Below are 8,749 nucleotides of genomic sequence, written 5' to 3'. Positions count from 1 at the left end.
GTGGCACGTTGCGGCAGTCGGAGGCGAGCGCTTGCAGGCACACGCGCGAAACAGAACGCAAAGCGCCAGCCAGAGCGCGTCGAGACGCTGCCAGGCGCCGTGTCCTCGCGTGGTCACCAAGCTGGCATGGACAAAACGACGGCCAGGAGCGGTCAAACCTTGTCTACGAGCTCGACCGTGTAGTGCTACGTCTAGGAGAGGTGATGGATCATACCCAGGCCGACCAGACACGACTCTACCAAGCTGGCAAGTTTCTGGTCAGAAACTTGCTCGCCAAGTTTGGCCACCTTCTAGAAGGCCATTAGGGCTACTCTCCTGGGGTTTAGGGTTTCTTAGGAAGGTCTTTAAGCTCAAGAAATCTCAAGGCCAAAAGCTCAAGGAAAAATGCACTTGCTGTACAAAGTGCATTTCCAGTCCAGAAGTGAAAAGATTTTCTACAGCAAAAATATTACAAAAAGTGATGCAATATTTTTGCATGGGAAGATTTGCCATGGTCCTAAGAATATTTAGGAATTATCTCAGATTTTTCTGAGCAAGAAAAATTGAGGTTGCTTTGGAGCACAAAGTTCTGAAATGAGCTTAAGAGAGAAAAATGAATATCTTCCTTTTAGGAAAAATATTCATTTTATTATTTTGGGAATTTGTGGGAGGAATATGGTAGATAGGTCACTTGGGTGAAAGCCAAGGATATGCCCAAGTGACAAGTCCATTTGAATTGATCCAAAAATCCAAATCAAATCAGGGCAAAAACCACGATGAAAACCAAGTCCGGAAAGAGAGAGAAGGCAAGTCCGGTAAAAAGAGAGAAGGCAAAATCCAGGCTGTCACAGCAACTGCCGGTGCCCTCTCGATGCTCTGCTCACCTACCATCAGCAACGTGCTCGTCACCAAGACACTCATCGATGGTGGTGCGAGGCTCAATGTTCTCTCCGTCGAGACGTTCGACCGACTCCAGGTGCCCTATGACCAACTACAGCCTACCAAGCCTTTCTCAGGAGTGACTGACGGCTCCACCACCCCAATAGGGAAGATCTGCCTCCCTATCACCTTTGGCAAGCGCGACAACTACCGCACTGAGCTCATCGACTTCGACATCACCCACATTCGCCTCCCGTACAACGCCATCCATGGGTACCCGGCCCTGGCCAAGTTCATGGCAGTGACTCATCATGGTTACAACGTCGTCAAAATGCCAGGAAGCTGCGTCGTAAAAAAATACACTTTCGTGATGATACGTGTTTGTCACAGTAGGTCACATTTTCTGTCATGCATGTACATCCATGACGATTTTATGACAGAATCAAGATAGTCATACCTGTGCTGTCGTAGAAGTGTTCCATGACATTACCAAAATTATCATCACGGAAGTGTCCACTTCCATGACGTTAAATCGCGCGTCACAGAAGTGCTTTCGTCAAGGGTGACCGACACGTGGCATCCACCGTAACGGGTCGCCATTAAGCTATCGGGTCCGGTTTTGGATCCGATAACCCGTTAACAGCCCGGACCAATGGGAATTTTCCATGTGTAAAATTCTGATTGGCCGAAGGAAACACGTGCCAGCTTGTCAGTGGGTCAGATAGGCGCCTATGATATGTCGACACATGTGACGGACCACCACTGGCCCATTTAGCTTACAAAGGCCGGCCCGTTTGACTTGGTCAAAAGTTCGCGAGCTTGCCCATGAAAAGCCTATTAACGATCTCTTCGCAAATAGCCCATTTTACGGCCCGGTAACTCACGGCCCGTTAGGGCCTACCCGAAATCGGCCCAACAACGTCATGTGGGTCGTTGGATATAACACCAGGCCATTTCACTTTCGGCCCATGTATGGCCCACGACGTCTTTCGACCCATATGAGGCCTTTCATATCTTTAGGCCCTTTAGAGGCCCACGGTGACTGTAGCCCATAATGAACAGTAAATTTCGTTGTACCGATTAACGGCCCATGATTCACATTGGCCGTTTCCAGCCCGTGTTAGCTTTCGGCCTACTAACGGCCCATACATTCTTGGGCTCCTTTCCAGCCCTCGATTACTTCCGGCCCGTTACTCGCGTGTTCCCCTAATGGGCCAAATTCGGCCAGTGGCCAGAGTCGACCCGTTTGTGGCCTGTTAACCCGTTGCGCTGTTCCCAGCCCGTCCTATATTCTGGCCCATTAACGACCCGTTATGCCTGTGACAGAATGAAGCCTTTGCTATCATCCGACCGGTTAACGGCCCGTTACCGTGCTGGGCTGATACCAATTACACCCGTTTACGACCCGCGTAGACCCATTTATCCGACGGCCCGAGGCCCACTGATTCTACGGCCCTGTTGGAGGCCCATTTATCGACACCCCGTAGGAGGCCCATGGATCCTATGGCCTGTAGCAGGGTCAAGGTTACCACGGTCCGTATATGGCCCATAATTGTTGCGGCCACTAGCAAACCAGGGAAAAAGAAGACTAGGAAATAAATAAGCCCGAAACTAACGCTAGGCTATTAAGGCGATTGCACAGATTACATCCGCCAGGCATCAACTCGCCACCAGTGCAAATATAGGGAACACCCTACACTATACAAAAATGGCTTGCTGTTTTCTTCAGCCGGTGGTTGCTCGTTAAGAACAAATTTTGTATCGCAACAAAACAAACTACAACTATAAAACAAAAGGTTGGCATAAAAGTTAATAGTCTTGCAGATAAATGCACCACCAGAAGTTGAGAAGCTCAGTTCATTTGACCTGACTGTTATGTTTTCATGTTGTATTGTCCAATGGAGCACCATAACCTTCACCTTCATTTCTCCTAGGCTCCTGAACAACATAGCAAATGTCTAATAGTCTGGTTTCAAAACCATGCATATCTTGACGACATCGAACAATGTCTGTCCTTATTTCACAAAGGGTCTCTGTTAGGGAATGGACTTGTGTCTGGAGCACAGATATAACATTGCTTTGAGCTTGCATATCTTGATCATGAGGCAGTTTGGATGAGATTGCCTTAACAACCAACCCAGTGTTACGCAGGAACATGCTTTTGGCACTGTTAGTGGACAGGTACTGACCCACTGCAGCAAGTGCTAACATTGCGGTTATAGTTGCCTCGCCACCTTCAGAAGGTGGCGGTTCCACCATTTTTTCCATAGCTTGCTGTAAAGTTGAGTTTTTACATTAGTAGTACCAGAACAGAAGATATTAAGGAGGCAGCAAAACCAAACAAAATAGCTTTGGTCTATATACAAAACTTATTCTAGTGAACACATGTAAAATATTAGTTGTATTTTACTGCAAAGTACATAATAAAACTAGGTTCCAAACATATGACCTTGTATCATGGCTAATGTATTGTCTATTTCTTCACATTGTATTGACAGCTAAGGATAAAGAGACAAAGTTTATAATACAGTAAGCATAGTATGACATCATTCATATCACAAAACAACTAAGAACAGACAAACATGCAACTGTAACATTGTGTGGGCAAGTCCAGCACGGAACTAGATTACAAATCAAGATCAAAGGAACATCGCTCCTCTCTTTTAAACCTTGTAAGGTGCAATGATACGCTAAGACAATTGTGTATAAAATTGACAAGAGTAATATACATTGGCTGCAAACCATGCAGTTCAAGGCACAACTCAGAGTAAGTAGTAGTTAAAAGGCATCAGGATTAAGGACTTACAACAGTGGCTTTGACCGGTGTAGTCATGCCCTTCATCTTGCTGGTGTGACAGTCCTTGAAGATTTCCACAGCATTTTGTTCAGGTACTTTTTGGTCCTTGCGGGCTTTCCTCTGCATTTGGAACAAGTCAATATAGATCTGATAATATGGTACAACAAAAAGAGTAAAACAGCAGCTAATTACAAGAGCCTCGCAGTGTGCAATATAGCTACGACATCCTGTCGTCTGTTGGAATTTCACTTTCATACGATTGGCCTTGTTCTTTGAACAGTTCACCTACAATAAGAGATTTGTGAGGCACATGCGTAAATAGGACTTCAACATGTGATCTGATCACACATATATAATGTACCTAATACTTTGGATCAGACCAGTGTTTAACGAGGCCTCTCCAGTCTTCATCCGATATATTTTCCACTGGAGATGTTTGGGCAAGTTCACTGTTAGCCTTGCCTTCAAAGTGAGTTTTCCTCAAGTTATATCGATACTGTCGTAGAGCAGACTTGAAAACATGGGTGCAAGCTTGTCTGGTTGCATCATCTTGGCTATCCAACTTGAACCTCATCTGTTGAAAATTACGGGAGTCTCATTATCAGCAACCTAGAAAGTATGGGACAGAGCAAGACAATATTACTAGTTTCCATACATAACCATACTTACAGATAAATGGTCAAGGAAGGTGTTGAACTGGGGTTCATGTTTGTCATTCCTGTACTGAATCCATGTTGGGAGGATACGTACATGACACCTAACGGCAACCACTGCCTCTGATACTAACTTGGCTGACTCTGTAGCATCACATGGCCTTTTTAAACCTACCTCAAAACGGATCTCCATTCTTCCTCCTCTAGATTTAGTTAACCTATCGAGCACTATCCCTTATGTTTGTTTCCTCTTGCGCCTAGGTGCTAGTCCAACAACCAACATAGGAAGTGTTAGTGTACATCAAACTGTGAGACTACATATAAAGAAGCATGCAACTGTAACTTGACTCCAGCAACTACCTTCTTGCTGTTGAAGCTCACAAAGTTCATCTGATATTGCCAACTCGTCTTGTGTCAAGAGTGCTTTCGAAGTAGTGTCAGGTGGCAAGGGAGCTTGGGAACGTGCTGCTAGCTGAGTTGACCAATGAGTAACTCGTGCAGATGGTGGTACTGTGGAAGGTGTTGCAACAACTAGGGTTGTCTCCACTTGTTTGGTGGCAGCTATTGGTTTCTGTTTGGCTTGTTCTGCAGCTCGCGTAGCATGGGATACCCTGTTTGTACAATTTTCTGCTGGACTTTGACCTTCTATTGCACCATCAGTACCAGCAAAATCTGCAGGATTCTTGCGCTTCCTTTTCCCTGTCATTCTGTGTTCCTTCCTCTTTCTCTGTGCCATGTTAAGTCAAGCCGACAAGAAAAACGAATAACAATTTAGTTCTTCAGAACAAATTGATGCATGATACAGATGAACTGAACTTTGATGTTAGACAACCACATGATAGGAGGATGTAATATGTACGAAAAACAAGACAACATGAGATAACCAGAACTATGATGTGTAAACTAAGCAGAAGACATTTCACTAAATTAGAAACAATGCAATGGAAGGTAGACACCATATGAAATATGCTACAAATATCGCTCTACCAAGTTAACAGTGTCTCGTCATAAATGGCGTTTAAACAAATGTGAAGCAGTACAAGAAATAAATCGTATGCAAGATGCAAACAACATCACACTACCAAGTTAACGGTCTCTCGTCATTAGTGCCATTGCATATTCACAACATTGCATATTCACAGCTTATGATGTGTAAACTAAGGAGAAGGCATTTCAACAAATTAGAAGCAATGAAAGCTAGACACCATATGAAAGATGCAACGAATATCACTCTACCAAGTTAAAACTGTCTCGTCATAAGTGCCATTTCAACAAATTAGAAGTAGTACAAGCTAGAAAAGAATGCGAGATGTAACCTATATCACACTCCCAAGTCAAACGTGTCTTATGATAAGTGATTGTTGCAGGTTACACAACAGTAGTACTTTGATGTAAGAACATGGTGTGATAGACAGATATTGTATGTTCTAGAAACAGGAACACGTGTCTTATTCACAAGTATAATGTGTAAAGTAAGTAGATGGAATTCAATAAAATTAGAAGCAATACAAGCTAGACATCATACATAACATGCAACCACATATAACAGTGCCAAGTTAGAGGGAGCACCTGTGATGGTGCACTAGGGGAGACGTGCTCATCATCAACACAGCTATGTTGAGTGTCTATGCATGTGTTGTCTTGCAAATATTCTTGGGGGGTGGCGGAGTAGAATCTATAGAGGCCCTCCATTTGGAAGGAGCACCTATATCCACTGCCTTGCTACTTTCCTTCCGCTTTATTGATTTTGAATTGTCAAGTAAAACCGACAAGAAAAAGCAATAAAATTCACTCTTTAGAACTCATTCGTGCATGGTACTGACAATCACTACTTTGATGTAAGGCAAACACATGATACCAGGATGGAATATGTACGAAAAACAGGACGACATGGCATATTCACAACTGTTTGTGTAAACTAAGCAGAAGCCATTTCAACAAATAAGAAGCAACGCAAACTAGACACCACATGAAAGATGCAACCAATATGACTCTGCCAAGTTAAAAGCGTCCCATCATAAATGTCTTTCAACAAATTAGAAGCAGTGCATGCTATAAATCATATGAAAGATGCAACTAATATCACACTGCATATACTAAAGGTGTCTCGTCATATTGATTCACGCGGGATACAAAAAAACAATAGTTTTATGTAAGGACATGCTTAATAGATAGATGTACATTGTACTAAAAACAGGAAGGCATGTCACATTAACAGGTACAATGTATAAACTAAGCAGAATAGCACATGCAATTTAACCAGATTGGAAGAATTACATACTAGACACCATATGCAACATGCAACCACATATCACGCTGCCAAGTTAGAGAAAGCACATGCGATGCTGGTGTAGGGGAAATGCGGTCATCAACTACAGAGCTATGTTCACTATCTTCATCTAGCCTTGTTGTTTCTTGAGAATCATGTGGGGAGGCTGACACTGCATTTTTCAAAAGAGGATCTTTTCTCAAAGTAACCCACTGGGGTGACCGTCTCATCATAAGTGATTGATGAGGGATACACAAGAACATTAGTTTGATGTAAGAACATGGTTAATAGACAAATGTACTAGTATGTACCAAAAACAGGAAGGCATACATATTCAAAGGTATAATGTGTAAGCTAAGCAGATGCAATTTAACCAAATTGGAAGCAATACAAGCTAGACATCCGGCTGGAGTGGTGAGCATAATTATCGAGGACCTGAGAGCATGGTGGGAGGCGGGCTGCTTCGCCACCATCGTGTCTTTTTAGTTGGCTTCCAGGTGATGCATGTCTGTGTTGGGCTTGTCACTGGTCGGCCAGTACCCTGACTAGCTATTTGTCTTCTGGTGCTCCCGGGATGGTGGTTCATGTAAAAAAATATCTTTCCTTATCTTAATAAAGACCGACTTCGGCCTTTCGAATACAAGCTAGACACCATATGCAACATGCAACCACATATGACACCGCGAAGTTAAAGCAAGCACTTGGGATGGTGGTTCATCGCGAGCGAGGTCATTAACTCCAGAGCTACGTTTACCATCTCCATCTGCTGACACTGCACCCTTTATAAGGCTGAAACATGTCCGGCCTAGCCGCATACCACGCTGGAGCGACTTCTCTCTTTTCTTTTCTGCTTCTGTCAAGGTAGCAGAGTTTGAAATACCCTTGCATAAAAACACAAGAGTGAGAGTATGGGTGAAGTGTGTGCAGAACTAGTGCACTGTAAAAGTAGCAGATAGTAGGTGGCTGAAAAATAAATGACCGGAGACATATGATAGCTCTACAACATTGCATGGCAAACAAAATTAGATTCTACTCCGTATGATTTTGTAATATATGAGCACAGGGATGGCTGGGAAATGCAGGTACTCCTCCAGCACACCACCACATGTGGTCCTATCAAAATAATAGTCGACTGAAAATAAATAGGTCAGTCGATTTTTTTATGAACCGTCCGATCTATAAGGAACGGGCAGATGGCCTTCATCTACCTCCCGCCAGTCACTGTTGACGATCTTTCTCGAACCGCCAGCGACCACCGGCCCAGATCCCTGCCTCCGCCGCCCTGCCCTCCCCTCGACCTCACACCACCGTAATGCTTAGCAGCGCCCCCAGGCCATCCCTTTAATCCCGGCCGACCTCTAGATCGGGCGCCGGCAGCTCTACTCCCCACACGCCCCTAAGATAAACACCGAGGCGCTGCTTCCCCAGCGTAATAGGCGGACTAGCGCCTGTTACGCTGGGGAATGCTTCCGTTAATTGGGAATCAACAGGAATTGAAATCCAGGGGGGCGACGGACCTCTAGCTAAGGTGAAATAGTATATGAGGAGAGACCTTGTGCATCGCAAGTTACTAGGAACATCTAGTATCAAGAAGAAGCGGTCAACTAGTGTCTTCTGTGGGATGAATACCATGCAAGCAAACACGTAAGGTTTGCACGAATAAGGGAAGAGGAGTACCATTTCTGGTTGCCAGTGTTGTGTCCTTCATATGTCGCGGCGATTTTCTTATTTTTGTCGGGGGAACCGATGTTTTGGAGGAGGGTGCAGCCTTGGACGAACCCATGGCCAAATTGTTGACTGTGTTGCCGTGGTCGTATGTCGGCGGAGGGGAAGCAGATACGAGGTGGCAAAGGACGGCGTAGAAGGAACAGCTCCGGTGCGATGGACGGTGGCGAAGTTGGAGCGGCAGTGGTGAGGCGCAGGATGGCGTGGTTGAACTGGCTCGGGTACAGACAGCTCGGCCTCGGCTTCAACTACTAGCCATGGATGGCGTTGTGGTTGAGGTTGCGGTGGACGACGACGTCGGGGTATCGGCTCCGGCATGATGGAGGAGGGCGGCGGTTGATGGGTGGGATGGGGTGGCGGACGGAGGATGTCGGGGTTTCGCGGATGGTGGAGAGGTAGTTTTGGCGCCCACGGAGTACGAATGGGGAATCGGATGGGGGGCAGGGG

This window comes from Triticum aestivum, chromosome 3D (assembly GCF_018294505.1).
Source record: "Triticum aestivum cultivar Chinese Spring chromosome 3D, IWGSC CS RefSeq v2.1, whole genome shotgun sequence".
NCBI classification, from domain to species: Eukaryota; Viridiplantae; Streptophyta; class Magnoliopsida; order Poales; family Poaceae; genus Triticum; species Triticum aestivum.
The sequence above is the reverse complement of the archived record's forward strand: the minus strand, read 5'-3'. Positions refer to the sequence as shown.